General features: G+C 40.1%; 2 pseudogenes; both read left to right on the top strand.

Moving 5' to 3' along the window:
• Positions 1 to 949: 949 nt before the first annotated feature.
• Positions 950 to 2,016, top strand: LOC131411364 (oocyte-expressed protein homolog; annotated as a pseudogene).
• Positions 2,017 to 10,681: 8,665 nt separating this feature from the next.
• Positions 10,682 to 11,634, top strand: LOC131411181 (small ribosomal subunit protein uS12-like; annotated as a pseudogene).
• The last annotated feature ends 3,720 nt before the right edge of the window (positions 11,635 to 15,354 follow it).

The following is a 15,354-nucleotide window of genomic DNA, read 5'->3' as shown; positions in this document are numbered from 1 at the left end:
CAATTCCACCAGTGTTGCTGGCTTCAACTGTGTCTCTGATCTCTAACTCCTCCCACCCCCAGAATCTGCTTAGACTGACTCATAGGCTCAGCATAAACCTTCTCTCCCATATCTCAGTGCACTCCAGCCCCAGTCACCTCTGTGCAGTTCTGCAAACACACGAGGCATGTTCTGGTCTCAGAGCCTTTGTACTGCTGCTTCTCTGACTGGAGAGTCTGTCCCCCATATATCCCCATGGCAACTTCACTCACTTCATCTCCTCAGAAAGCCTGTCTCTGACCACCTTACCTAACACGGGATCCTTGTCATCCTTCATCCCTCTTTCTTGCTTGGTCTTCCTCATAGAACTTATCGCTATCTGATAGTATATGGTAACTTATGTCTGTCTCCACACTAGAAAGTCTCTGAAGTCAAAGACTTTGTTCAGTTCGCCACTGTGTCTTGTGTGCCTAGAACAGTGCCTCTCACTCACACAGTATATCGAATTAACCGATAAATGAGTGAATGGGTGATAGCCCTGGAAGAAACTGTGCAGCTTAGTACATGGCCTTTTGAGATAACAAATCTAGTTCAAGTTCTGGCTCCTCGATTTACAAGCTGTCTGGACTTCCCCACGTCACTTATGCTGTCTCACAGGACTATGTACAGACTAAATGAGGTAACATATGAAAGTCATTTAGCGTGATAAGCATTGTTTTCACATTCTTTCAGCCTTCTTATTTTATAGATGAGGAACCAGAGGTAGACTGAGGCGGAGTGACTGGGCAGCATCTCTAATCTTGGGGATATCTTGTGCAGAGAAGGACACAAATCTCCCATGCCCTCAGAAAGGCATCCTCAACCGGTATCAAAACCCTTAAAAACCGGAAACGGTAAAGTGGGCGGGGCCGCGAGCCAATCGGGAGTCCGGCACAGCTGGTCCGGCGCGCTCCTGGGCAGCTGCGCTCGCATGGCGGGCGACGCAGGTGCTGCTGAGGCCCGAGGGGCGAATGGACGCCTGCTCAGTCCCTGGCCGGGTCGCTGAGGTTACCGCTGCTGCCACCACGGGCTCGCACCTGGCCATGGTAGTTTCCTGTGCAGGAGCTGAGAGACCCGTTGGTGTTTTACCTGGAGGCTTGGCTGGCTCACCCCATCTTCGGCCCAGACCAAGCCGTAATTCCAGAAATGGTGTGGATGAGCCATGCCCTGCTGATGGTGGACATTGTTAACCCCGGGAACTTAGTTGAAATCACCATCTTTGGACAGCCCCATGTACAAAAATGGGTGGAGAGAGTACCCCTGAGCCTCACATGCTGGCACCGGGAACATCGTGCCCAAGGTGAGGGTCTTTGAAAACCTGCATGAGGAGGGAGCCACAGGTCAACCACTTGGCTGTACCTGGCTTCCTTACAGCCTCTCTCACCTTCCCAAAACTTTTTGCACTTTTCTAACTCCAGTATGCTGCATGCAGCCCCCGGGCATCCCTTTGTGAGAGGAGTCCAAGTAGGACCTTGGTAACGTTAATCTGAGATCTGATGCATTCAGGCCCATCACTAGCCACGCCAGCCTCAGCTTGGTTATGCCACTGTTTCTAGATCCCAGGTCCAGAGCCTCCACCCTGAAAAATGATGTTGCCACTTCCCCACCCCACTCCACCCCAATAATGGAGTAGTTTAAAACAGCAAGCATTGGTGCCGGCCTGGTGGTGCAAGTGGTTAAGTGCGCGCCCTCTGCTGCGGCGAACCGGTTCGGATCCCAGGCGCACACCGAAGCACTGCTTGGCAAGCCATGCTGTGGTGGCGTCCCATATAAAGTGGAGGAAGACGGGCGCGGATGTTAGCCCAGGGCCAGTCTTCCTGAGCAAAAAAAGAGGAGGATTGGCAGATGTTAGCACAGGGCTGATCTCCTCACACAAAAAAAGGAAAAAAAAAAACAGCGAGCATTTTTCTTTATCCAGTTGAGAAGATGGAACAACTTGAGGAGTTCTTGAAGGTCCATGCATCTTGTCCCCAGACTCCCCAGCATCCTGTTGCATAAGTATTGTCAGGAGCATTGTGAGAACAGTCCTGCTTCTGCTACTAAAGTTCAAGAGAAGCAAGTATTCATAATTTCTACATTCCTTTTTCCTGTGTCTCAATGGGTAGTGGTTTATTTTGATGCAAATATGAATTTGTACTGCCATTCTAGTAAAGAAATGAATTTCCTTTTTGTTCAGTGGCCGAAAGATCTTTGCTCACTTAAAATTAAGCAAATTTATGAAAGATTGACTCTGTTCATTCATGTCCTGATGTTACGGGTAGGTAAAAGGCTGATAGGTAGTGGTTTTATTTTGGGGTTTTTTCCTTAGTTTCTACCATTTTGAAACTACTAACCCTTTTATGATTTTATGGTCAGAGTCAGGCCCTCAAGTACAGGGGGCAGAGATGCAGGGGCAATCTGCTTTGGGTTTTTTACATCATTTGTTCTTAAACTTTAAAATCTCCAAGAATCACCTTGAGAGCTTGCTAAAACACAATTTCCTAGGCTTCTTCTCCAGTGATTCTGATTCAGTACATTGGGCTCATGAATTTGCATACCTAACAAGCTCGTGGTTAATACCAATGCTTCTCCTCTGAGGCCCTCACCTTGAAGCTGGTCTTCTTGGAATGGAGCCTCGCTCAGTGCGTGTGGGTGGGTGTTGCAATACACAAGCTGAGTCTATCCCCATTAATTCTGCTGGTGCTTGGATTCACCAGGGGGGAGTTGGTGTACTGAGCAGCTTGGCTGTAGGAAGGTGTCCTGCTGCCAAGCCCGCTGTCTCCTTTTCCCCTGAGGCCTGCACAGGTGTCCTGCATGGGCTAGGTTGTCTTCCCATTACCCATTACAATGTTGTGGGCAATTTGTGCAAAACAGCTCCAACCCTTTGCTGCCTCCACTTTCAGGAAACAGAATTCTTAGAGGAGAGGTTGCCAAGAGCTCTGTGGCTTCGGGCACAATGTTGGAGTTGATTTAACTCATGCAGTTTCGTCACCCATTAGCAGTAATGGATTCTAGCCGTTTGCAAGGGTTTTAAACACACATACACAAGTCTTTTAAAATGTGCTTCTTTGATTATAAATGACATTGAATGTTTCCTACTTTGCTTCACATTTTTGTAAAATGCCTTTACATTTTTCTTTATTCATTCTTATCATTACTTCTTTCAACTCTGAAAAGAAGGATTTTTATTATCTCCATAACCTTTTGTAACAAATAATTGTCCATTATAACCAATATTTTCCACCCCTTTGCTTCTCAAAGTTTTTGCATGCAAAAAATTTTTACTGAGTGTAGCTAAACCAATATTGTTCTCTGGGTGATTTCGCCCTCATCCCCACCCCTTACTTTTAAGCTTAGGAATTCCTGCTTTTTCTCCTTCTGTAGAAATTTGATAAATATGTCTACAGGTTTCTTTCTAGTAGGATTTCTACAAAACCATTGAACATTTTGACTATTACTTGGAGGAAGAGGATTATGTTTAAACTTATTCCAGTTCTCCAAAAATTATCCAAAATTAAATTACTAAATGATCCTGCACTCCTTCCATTCTTTATACACATTAACGTGTTGAAGTGATAACTCCAGTCCCTCAGAATGTTGACTGTATTTGGAGGTAGGGCCTTTAAAGAGGTAATTAAGGTAAAATGAGGTCATGTGGGTGGGCCTTATCCGATGTGACTGACATCTTTATGAGAAGAGGAAATATGAACACAGATATGTGAGTGCACAGAGGAAAGAGCCACAGTGAGAAGGCAGCCATCTGCAAGCTAAGGAGAAAGGCCTTAGAAGAAACCAAACCTGCTGACGCCTTGATCTTGGACTTCTAGCCTCCAGAACCTTGAGAAAATAAATATCTGTTGTTTAAGCCAAAAACAACAACAAAAACCCTTAAAAACATACGTTCGCTTTGACTCAGCAATTTTATTGCTGCAAATGTATCCCAAGGAAATAATCACCTATGTGGGCAAAGATTTAGCTACACAGATCTTTATCACAGTCTTGTTTATAATTACAAGAAATTAGAAGTATACTGTGTGTCCAGTAGGGAATTGACTTGATAAATTATGGCATTGTCATATGATGTAATATTACATGGCCTTTTAGAATGAAATTGTAGAAGAATAGTTAATAAGATGAGAAAACATCTACTCAAATAAAAAAGACTAACATACACAAAAAGGTCTGGGTGGTTGGAATCAGAATGAATTGTATTTTCTTTATGCTTCTCTGAATTTACCATATTTTCTTCAGTGAATAGGCATTATTTTCATAATCAGTCTTTTAAATAAAAACAATAATAGCTTGTTAGTGTCTCCACAATAAAGTGTTACTACATTTTATGGGAAGAACAATGAGAGATGCCTAAACTTGAGGAAGTTTCCTGAGTCCTGATGGAATGAAATTCTTTCCCAAATGTCACGATTTTAAGTAAGTAATCCCCCTAAAGGCTTTGGCACACAGCAGATTCCAGAGTATTCTAGGTTCATGACCGTTAGGACCGACTGAGCGTGTGTTCTGAACATCTACATTACTCTGTATTAGCACATTTAACTGATGATCTAGCTATGCTGCATTTTTAAAAACCAAATTGACTTATAGCATTACTCATTAGATTTAAATACTAGGGTGATTCATCATTACAGTAAATCTATTAGATAGATTACACTGCAAAATTCACCATTGCCAGTGTGGCAGGCCTGCCTGGAAATTAAGAATGGGAAGGGAAATTGAAGGAGAGAGATTCCTATCCGTGATTTGAAATTTAAACTTGGATAGCTATGGTAAGCATCTGAGCCTCAGCCAAAGAGACCAAGGCATCTGTCACATGTCTGAGATATTCCACTCTAATAATAGCCTAGGACTTCTTTTGGAACAGGTTAGTGCCTTGCTTCATAAGGAAAAATCTTGTATGTTAAAATACTTTTAGCAGTATTTTCTTACCCCTTAAAGTATTTTTCACAATATAACTGGACTGCATATGTGATACATGCAACAGTGGTTGAGTTTCTGATGGTCAAATATAGTCTGAAACCAAGAGCATGTTCAGCAGGGGGCCCTGGCTCACCAGATGTTATTCCACTAATAGTGAGTGAGCTCATCCTTGGTGTGGAAGGTTATTCATTTGGGAGAGAATAATGAAAGTGAGACAATCATTACGTCACCTTTTCCTGTACATTATTCTCCCCTGCAGCTAACAAGGAAAACAGGCTGCCGTGTTAGTTGTAAGCTAACTCATGTTCTTGCTTTCTCAGATCTGCATAAAGTGAATCACGGGGTACTTCTAATCCAAATTAATTTTTAATACATTATCTGATCATTTACAATTGGAGAGTTAGACTTTGGGATGGTCTTTGTCTCAGACTCAACATTATGACTCTTTGAGGAGTGATTATCAGCACGTGACGCCCAGAGGCACTGTCCTCTCTCCAGCCCCTACAGGGCTTATCTCATTTTCCTCAGGTGGCCATTTGGGAGGCAGACTGTTGTTTCTAGAAACATGAAGTCTTCTGAAGAATGGAGTAAACTTTTAAAATAATGCTCATGAGATCATGTCTTTTCTTGTTTGAATGACTCATTTGGTGCTACCTATCAAAACACAAGCTCAAGTTCAGAGTAAAATTAATTTATAGGTAATACAGCAAATAGGGGCAATATATATCTCCCACATATATATATATATACACACACATATATACGTTTTCTAATAAACAAAAGCAATCTTTATGTCAGAAATCTTTTTTTTTTGAAAATACATATTTCTCAGGTGAGAACTTTAACTCATTCCTGAGTTTTATTGCAACCTTCCTTCACATACAGGAACAACTTAGAGGCAAGCAATTTTACTAAATTTCTTTAAAAGGCTTTAACTCTCTGCAAGAGCTTAAATTGACCTTGTTTTTCTAGTGTCTTATTCATCTTTGTAGAACATGATTACAAAGGAAGGCAAAACATCTAGTAATAACCCACCCGATGGAGCTGTCTGAGTGGGGTGTCCAGGACCATCTCTTCGTTTTCCCTCTTGAGCTCGATTGAGCTCCCTGCATCTTCCTTTAAGCACCTAAGTGTTATCTCAGGAAGAAAGTTTGGTGCCTGGGGAAATACTTGACCAATTATAAAGCCTTCCATATTTTAAATTTCGATTGTGTTCTTTTCCCGTATTGGTCCCTACTTCATATCTGCCACCTCCTGTGGCACACTGTGCAAAGAGCAGTGAATTGACTTCTGGGGCAGTTCCCAATTCCACTACTTTCTCTGTCCCACTTTCTTCCAGGTTTCAGAGTCCTCATTCATAAAATTGGAATAATATTGTAAGTGGCAAAATGTCCTAGAATGCATGGCACAGACATGTTGAATAAATTTGAACATGTTGGGACATGCCACTGGATCCAGGGCCACACTGTGACTTTTGTGAGCCTCAGGCAGTTTTGCCTTCATCGGCCCCTTCCTCCATGAAAAGATACAGTATTAAAAATTGTGTTTTATGACTATGTTGATATAATGATAAATATATTAACATTATAAATTAAAACATTTTCCTTGACCTAAAAGTTCATTTATTTTTCTTCTTATGTTAGAGGAATTAAAATGCTTTCATGGAAAGTAGACCATTATCTTTCACCATACACGAGAACTAAATCAAAATGGATTAAAGACTTGAAGGTAAGACACGAAACCATAAAACTCCTAGAAGAAAATATAGACAGTACACTCTTTGACATCGGTCTTAGAAGCATCTTTTCGAATACCATGTCTACTTGGGCAAGGGAAACAAAAGAAACAATAAACAAATGGGACTACATCAGGCTAAAGAGCTTCTGCAAGGCAAAGGAAACCAGGAACAAAACAAAAAGACAACTCACCAACTGGGAAAAAATATTTGAAAATCATCTATGAGACAAGGAGTATGTCTCCAAACTATATAAAGAATTCATAGAACTCAACAACAAAAAAAACAAACAACTCAATCAAAAAATGGGCAGAGGATATGAACAGACATTTTTCCAAAGAAGATATACGGATGGCCAACAGGCATATGAAAAGATATTCAACATCACTAATCATTAGGGAAATGCAAATTAAAGTTACAATGAGATATCACCTTACTCCTGTTAGAATGGCTATAATCACCAAGACAAAAAACAACAAATGCTAGAGAGGATGTGGAGAAAAGGGAACCCTCAAACACTGCTGGTGGGAATGCAAACTGGTATAGCCACTATGGAAAACAGTATGGAAATTTCTCAAAAAATTACAAATAGGAATACCCTATGACCCAGCTATCCCACTACTGGGTATTTATCCAAAGAATTTGAAATCTACAATTCAAAGAGACTTATGCACCCCTACATTCATTGCAGCATTATTCGCAACAGCCGAGATGTGGAAGCAACCCAAGTGCCCAAGAACTGAAGAATAGATAAAGATGTGGTATATATATACAATGGAATACTACTCAGCCATAAAAAAATACAAAATCCTCCCATTTGCGACAGCATGGATGAACCTTGAGAGTATTATGTTAAGTGAAATAAGCCAGACAGAGAAAGACAAACACCATATGATTTCACTCATATGTGGAAGATAAAGAAACACATGCGCAAAGAGAACATGAAGGGAAAGGGGTTGGCGGGTGGGCATAAGGGGTACAGGGGTACATATATATATGGTGACTGACAAATAATAAAGTACAACTGAAATTTCACAAAGTTATAAACTGTTATGACCTCAATAAAATTTAAAAAAAAATTTTTTTAAATGTTTTCATGGGTCTCCAAAAGTATCGTGGGCCCCCAGCATTGTGCCCCATAGATAAGTCAGCCCTGGCTGCGTCATCGAATCCCCACTGGTCTATCATACTTTACTCTCTCCTCTCCATCCTGGACAGCTTTTGTTGTTGTCCCCTTCTCTCTTCTCTTCCTTTTTTGCTGATTTTTTCAATGGATAAAGGCTGCCTCTTCCCCTTCTCTCCAACTTCTCTTAGGTTCTCTGTCTCTGGTGAGTCAAAGCACACTGGCAAACAGACACACAGCTCAAAGAATTAAGAGTATTGAAAACTGTTCTAGGAGTGAAGGATGATTCAGGTTCAGTCCAGGCCGCCATCCTCTACCATCTCTGAAGACTCTTCCAAGTGGATCAGAACCACTTCTAAGTGGAGAGGTACATATGCAGAGAGGTTTCCGGAATCATGTGCACCAAACTTTAAGAATATTTCTTATTAGATTGTGGGCTTTGGGTGATTTTTCTCTTTCTTCTTGGTAATTTCTATATTTCTTACATTTTTAAAATTAGCATGATTTTTAATAGAAAGGATAAAAATATTAAAATTAAAATTTAATAAAGGATTTTACTACTGTATTTTTCCAGAATAGGTGCTGACCTAGATTCTATTTACCCATTCCAGAACAGTTCCTTTGTCTTGAAAGCACACCTCACTAAATCCACGCCCTTGGATAGGCCATTTCCGGACAAACTCTGGGCTTGGTCGTATGACTTGCTTTGGCTGGTAGGATAATAGCAAATATGCTGCAAGCAGAGGTTTAAATAACTGTTTTCTTGAAACCATGTTTTGAATTGGAGATTAAGGCACATCTTCCAGAAGACTTTCGTGTTTCTCTTAGTCAACACGAGCACCAAAAAGAAAAAGAGAGAGAGAGAGAATTGTATTTTTCTTTGACACATTTTTCATTTGCTATCACCTGAAAGTGCATAAGAACTTCAAGTGCCTCAGTAATTAAAAGGGAGAAGTCAATAAGCTGAGACACAATAAGTTGAATATTTTTCTCAGTGGGTGGCCTAGCAAATACACACACACACACAGAGACAGACACACACACACAGAGTGGCTTTGATCTAGCCAACCATATGGTCTTCATTTTCTATATCTATTTCTATTTATGTTAACTCAAGAATTCTGCCACTGTGAGACGGCCGACTAACCTTTTGCCCCTTGTTTCTCTCTTGTATTAAACAGAGGGCTTAGCTTGAAACATGTCTTGGGTGCTGTTTTCTTCAGTTTTCCTCACATAGGAAAAAGAATTCAAGGCTAAATTGATTACTAAAAAAATTACATTTGCATTACTATTTTCTTTTAAGGTGTCTCCCCATCTCTGCATTGGCTAAATCCTTTTCCTTTGGTATTTCATTTGTTTTAAGGCCATAGTCTTACGGTCTCCTTTTCCACCAAGAAAGAAAGTAAAGGATCTTGAGCAATTTTAGCACATGAAGCATCAGAATCAGTAAATAATCAGGCCGTTACTGAGAGCTCACCGTGGGCTGTGCAAACTACTGGACGTTCTAGGAAGTTATAAGTGGTTCCTGGGGAAACGGAGAAGTCTGCTGTCTGGGTGTCCACAGCTCTCCAGCCTCAGGGCGGGTGGGGCCTGTGGAGAACTGGACAGCACAAGCCCAGGCTAAAAGGGCAGTTGCTGCTCAGCTCAAGCCAACTGTTGCTGCGTGGGAATGTCGGCCCGCTCTTGCCAGGTCAGCTAGTTTTTCCCAAAAAGCTAGAAATCAAGACTTTTGCATGAAATCTCTCCATTAAAAAAGTTGTCAACTAATTCAAATTTTTAAAAAACACTGTGTGGGCCAGCATATGTGCAGGCCAAATCAAATAAGTCTGCAGGCCTGATCTGGCCTGTGGCCTGCCAGTTTGCGCCTTCTGCTTTACATTATAAACTCCCTCAGAATTTAAAAATGCTTACCACTCAAAATGACTTGGTGACATTTGTAATGATCTATGTACATTTTATGGAGAAAAACTTTAAATAAGGCTGCTTGTACACAAATTCTAAACAAGAAAACCTGCCACTCCAGTCATTTAGCACCGCAGGGTAAACTAACTTCTTGACAGAATTTTTCATTTTTAAACAACCGTTTTGATGTCATGTAGATTCAGCCTAAATTAAGTATGTATCACGTCTTAACATCCTATTTTCCAGGACTGAAAATATATCAGCATCCTCCCCCACATACACACATATAAATTACCATCTCACAACAAAAATGACCCCTCCAGAAGATTATTTTGGGTTCTTGCAGGATTATTATTGCTGGGAATAACAAGTGGTCGGTAAGGATGTGGAGAAATTGGAATCCTTGGACACTGTTGGTGGGAGTGTAAAATGATACAGCCGCTATGTAAACAGTATGATGGTTCCTCAAAAAATTAAAAATAGAATTATCATATGATCTAGTAATTCCACTTCTGAATATATATATATTCAAATGAATTGAAAGCAAGGTCTTGAAGAGATATTTGCATACACATGTTCATAGCAGCATTATTCACAACAGCCAAAAAAATGGAAACAACTGAAGTGTCCACTGCTGGATGAAGGGATAAACAAAATGTGGTATATACCTACAATGGAGTATTATTCAGCCTTAAAAAGGAAAGAAATTCTGACACATGCTGCAACATGGATGAACCTTGATGACATTCTGCTAAATGAAGTAAGCCAGTTACAAAAAGACAAATACTATATGATTTCACTTATATAAGGCATCTAGAGTAGTCAAATTCATAGAAACAGAAAGTAGAATGGGGGTTGCCAGGAACTGCGGGGAGGGAAAAATGGGTATTATTTAATGGGTGTATTAATTAGGGTTCTCTAGAGAGACAGAACCAAGATGATGTTTATATATATAAACAGAGATTAATTTGAAGGAATTGGCTCATGCGATTATGGAGGTTGGCAAGTCCAAAATCTGCAGGGTAGGCCATCAGGTTGCAGACCCAGAGAAGAGCCAATGTTGCAGTTTAAGTCTGAAGGCTGTCTGCTGGCAGAATTCCCTCTTGCTTGGGGGAGGTCAATCTTTTGTTCTAGCCAAGCCTTCAACTGATTGGATGAGGCGCACCCACATTAAGGAGAACAGTCTGCTTTACTCAAAGTCTACCAATTTAAATGTAAATCTCATCCAAAAACACTCTCAAAGAAACATCCAGAATAATGTTTGACCAAATATCTAGCACTGTGGCCTGACCAAGTTGACATATAAAATTAACTGGCACAATGGGTATAGAGTTTCAGTTTTATAAGATGAAAAGTTCTGGAGATTCGTTGCATATCAATGTGAATATATTTAACACTACTGAACTTTACACTTTAAAATGGTTAAGATGGTAAATTTTACGGTATGTGTATTTTACCACGAGTTTTTTTGAAAAGTATATTAGATCTTTCACTCGGACTTGCAGCACAAGCAAGGTGGGCAAGTGTGAAGGTCTTCATACGGCCAGGAACCTCCACGGCCACCGACAGGACCAGAGTGGCAAGACAAACAGTACAAGAAAGCCCATTTGGGCACAGCCCTGAAGGCCCGCCCCCTTTTAGGCACTTCACGTGCAAAGGGAATTTTGCTGGAAAAAGTCAGTGTTGAAGCCAAACAGCTAAATTCTGCCGACAAGAAGTGTGTCAAGGGCCAGCTGATGAAGAATAGCAAGAAACTCGCAGCTTTCATGCCCAATGATGGTTGCTTGAACTTTATTGTGGAAAACAATGAAGTTCTGGTTACTGGATTTGGTTGTAAAGGTCATGCTGTTGGTGACGTTCCTGGAGTCCACTTTAGGGTTGTCAAGTAGCCAATGTCTCTCTGTTGGCCTTATGCAAACACGAGAAGAAAAGACCAAGATCATAAGTTTTGATGATGCAAACATGGTAGTAATAAACTTTTATATGCCAAAAAAAAAAAAAAAGTATATTCAAGAAAAAAATTTCCTTTCACTGAATACCAAAAGAAATCTTTCCATAAGGGACATTAGGATACAAACTGGATTATTGCTTAATTTTAGTGTTTTGAAAATGACCCCAAAAATGTTCTTCGTATAGCAAACTTCTATAAAAATTGAGCGGGTAAATTATTATATCTCAAAAAAGCTATTTCTGTGGGGAGTTCAGATTACATAATCCAAGTATATTGCTTCCTGGGGATATACTTTTCCACAGGGATAGAGCATACAGGGAAAGAGAAATAGAAACTAATACATTCCTTTGATTGTCATTCTCAAGTAAACTTTTCAATTGAAGTGTTGGTAATTGCTAAATAGCAGTCAGTTCATGGCTAATCGTATGATAAATGCCTATAATTTTAGTATTTTGGTGAACATTGCTATATATGCAGGAAGAATTTGATCCAGAGGATAACCAAATTCATGCTTCCAATGCATTTCAAGTAGACATTCTGGAATTTTATGCTCATACTTGGGGATTCTTCACAAAGTAAGTGAGGTATCATTAAATGACTACTACAGTGATCTTAACTTGGGGACTCAGCTCATTCGTTCAATTTCTGTATGCTAGAGAAAGTCTTCCAAGTACAAATTTCTAAAACTCAAACTTAACAGATGTGACAAGAAGCATCCCTTCTTTGGTCCCACTAGAATTCAGCCATCAGTTTATCCCATTAACAAGATTATATGAGTAATAATGTTCTGATCCTCATGCTGAGGGTCAAGGTATGATCATGGTAGTCAAATAATCATCAATTATAATAAGAAAGGCAATATAAATTCTAGTTACTCTAAATTCTGTAGGAAAGATCAGTTTAGTTTTTTATATTTTATTAACAGTTTCTCTAATGGCTTCCCCCCCCCGATAAAATTAGACAGTTAAAGGAGATAATTGTTGCTGAGGCAAGAAGTGAGCTTTCCTTCTCTACAAGAAGGTAACCCCTTGACAAGCCTTCCAGTGTCCAGTAAAAGCTCTATCTCTTTGAGAAGCTCATTTAGGCCTAAACAGAGCAAGTCCAATGAGGTGATGACAGAGGTGCTGGCTAAAATGCTGAGCTCAGCCCATTGCAATTTCAGATTTTTGAGCCTCCATGTTTTGAAAATGAATTTATTATTTTCTTTCATTTTTACTTCATTTTTAAAAAATCCTCAACTATAAACACAAACTTGGCAAACCAGTGAATCATGAATATGAAGGAAATCTCTAAAGGCCATCTCCCATATTTCTCTGCTTCTGAGTAACACCAAACTTCAAACGTAGGTCTACGTTTTGAAATGTATCTCTAGGGAAGGTTTTTCCCTAAACTCCCAAACTAGGTTAGATTTCTCTAGTGTACACTAGACTGAGACGATGAAAGAAATATAGCAATACAAATAAATCCATAACAGGAAGGGTACCAATAGACCAAAACAGTGTGGAATTTCTAGAAGATTTAATCCAGGTAGGAGAAAACTTAGGGAGACAAAGAACCAGAACCCTCAGGTAAGTGAAAGAAGAGACTTCTCAACAAATTTTCCTGCTAGAGAATGGGAACAAGCCCTGATCGGAAGTAGCTGGGGCACAGTAGGAAACTAAGTCTGAGAGGCAGCTGGCGTGTAATTAAGGGTCTGGGAAATACCTGTATCAGCTTGCAACTCAGAGCTGCTGACTTGTCCTCAGCCCTGGGGTAAAGCCATGAATACATGATTAAATAGCCAAATAAAGGGCTGGCCCCGTGGCTTAGTGGTTAAGTGTGCGCGCTCTGCTGCTGGTGGCCCGGGTTCGGATCCCCGGCGTGCGCTGACGCACTGCTTCTCCGGCCATGCTGAGGCTGAGTCCCACATACAGCAATTAGAAGGATGTGCAACTATGACTGACAACTATCTACTGGAGCTTTGGGGAGAAAAATAAAGTTTAAAAATAAATAAATAAATAGCCAAGTAAAATTAGAGTTCTGATGAGTAAGACTCCAACTATGAGCACTGGGGTTAGAGAAGTAGCCCCTATAACTGATAACTAGCTTGAGGGACAGGGAGCCCCCCGAACACATAGAAGACAAGGTATCTAGCCACCCTAAAGAAAAGAGCTCATTTGGCCACACTCAGTCCCCCTGGCCCTTGCCATCCCGGCAATCGCCATAGCTGGCTCCTAAGATGGGAATCTGTATTCACGGCTGAGATATTAAATATCTTCAATACACATCAACAAATATAGACCTTTTTTACAAATATAAACAATTGAAAACTGCCAAATATTGGAATAAAATCAAATTGTTTCATTTGTTATATTATTTCATTTCATTGGATTAACATCTGAGAAAGTAGAGTTAATACAGGAAATGGAAGACAATTTTAAAAGCATATAATTATTATTCTAAGAGAAATTAAGAGAATATCGCACTCTTTAAAACAGAATAGGCTGCTGTGGAAAAGAATTGATTACAGTTTTTGGAAATTAAAAATATGATTATCTAAATTTAAAACATTTCAACTTTTTTTAATATTAAAAATAAGATTTTCCCATGACTGCTAGAAATAATGAGCAGCTTTTCATATTTTTTGGCCGTTTATAGCTCCATTTTTGTGAATTGCCTGTTTATATTTTTTGCCCATTTTTTCCTCTTGGGTCATTTGCAATTTTTCTTATTGATTTGTGAGTGCTTTTTGTATATTCTGTATATTGATATGTTGCTTGATATATATGGCACAAATATTTTCTCTCAGCCTGTCATTTGCCTTTTAACTGTCTTCAGGCATCTTTCAACATTCAAGAATTAAATTTTTTTTTTCCCCCCGCAGGGAAAGATTCTCCCTGACCTAACATCTGTTGCCAATCTTCGTTTTTTTTTTTTTCCCCTCTCCAAAGCCCCAGTACATTGTTGTATATCCTCGTTGTAGGTCATTCTAGTTCTTCTATGTGAGCCACTGCCACAGCATGGCAACTGACAGATGGGTGGTGTGGTTCTGTGACTGGGAAGTGAATCCAGGCTGCTGCAGCAGAGCACACCAAACTTTAACCACTCGGCCATCAGGGCTGGCTCAGAAATTAAATTTTTTTTTTTTTTTTTTGTGAGGAAGATTATCCCTGAGCTAACGTCCATTGCCAATCCTCCTCTTTTTGCTGAGGAAGGTTGGCCCTGGGCTAACATCCCTGCCCATCTTCCTCTACTTTATATGGGATGCCACCACAGCACGGCTTGACAAGTGGTGTATCAGGGTCAGTGCCCGGGATCCAAACCCGTGAACCCCGGGCCACCAAAGTGGAGCATGAGAACTTAACTGCTGTGCCACCAGGCCGGCCCCAGAAATTAAAAATTTTTAAAGAGAGTAATCTGTAATTATTTCCCTAAAAGTTTGTGGGCTTTAATTTTGCTTAGGAATGTCTTCTCCAACCCCAATATAATAATGGAACAACTTCTACTATAACTATAAATATTAAAACTATCTAATCTCTGTAAACACTTCACAGTTTCCTAATCTGTAAAATGGAAATAATATCTTCCTTACAGGGTTGTTGTGAGAAAATGCATGTAAAATATCTGGCAGACACAGGCACTCAGTAGGCTTAGCTGTGGAACCCTTATTGTGGAGATAAGAAAATCGAGAGCAATGAAATAAGGGGAACCGGCCAAAATCAAATACACACAATA

This window comes from Diceros bicornis, chromosome 11 (genome assembly GCF_020826845.1).
Source record: "Diceros bicornis minor isolate mBicDic1 chromosome 11, mDicBic1.mat.cur, whole genome shotgun sequence".
Lineage (NCBI taxonomy): Eukaryota > Metazoa > Chordata > Mammalia > Perissodactyla > Rhinocerotidae > Diceros > Diceros bicornis.
This window is presented reverse-complemented; position numbering and strand designations above follow the sequence as displayed.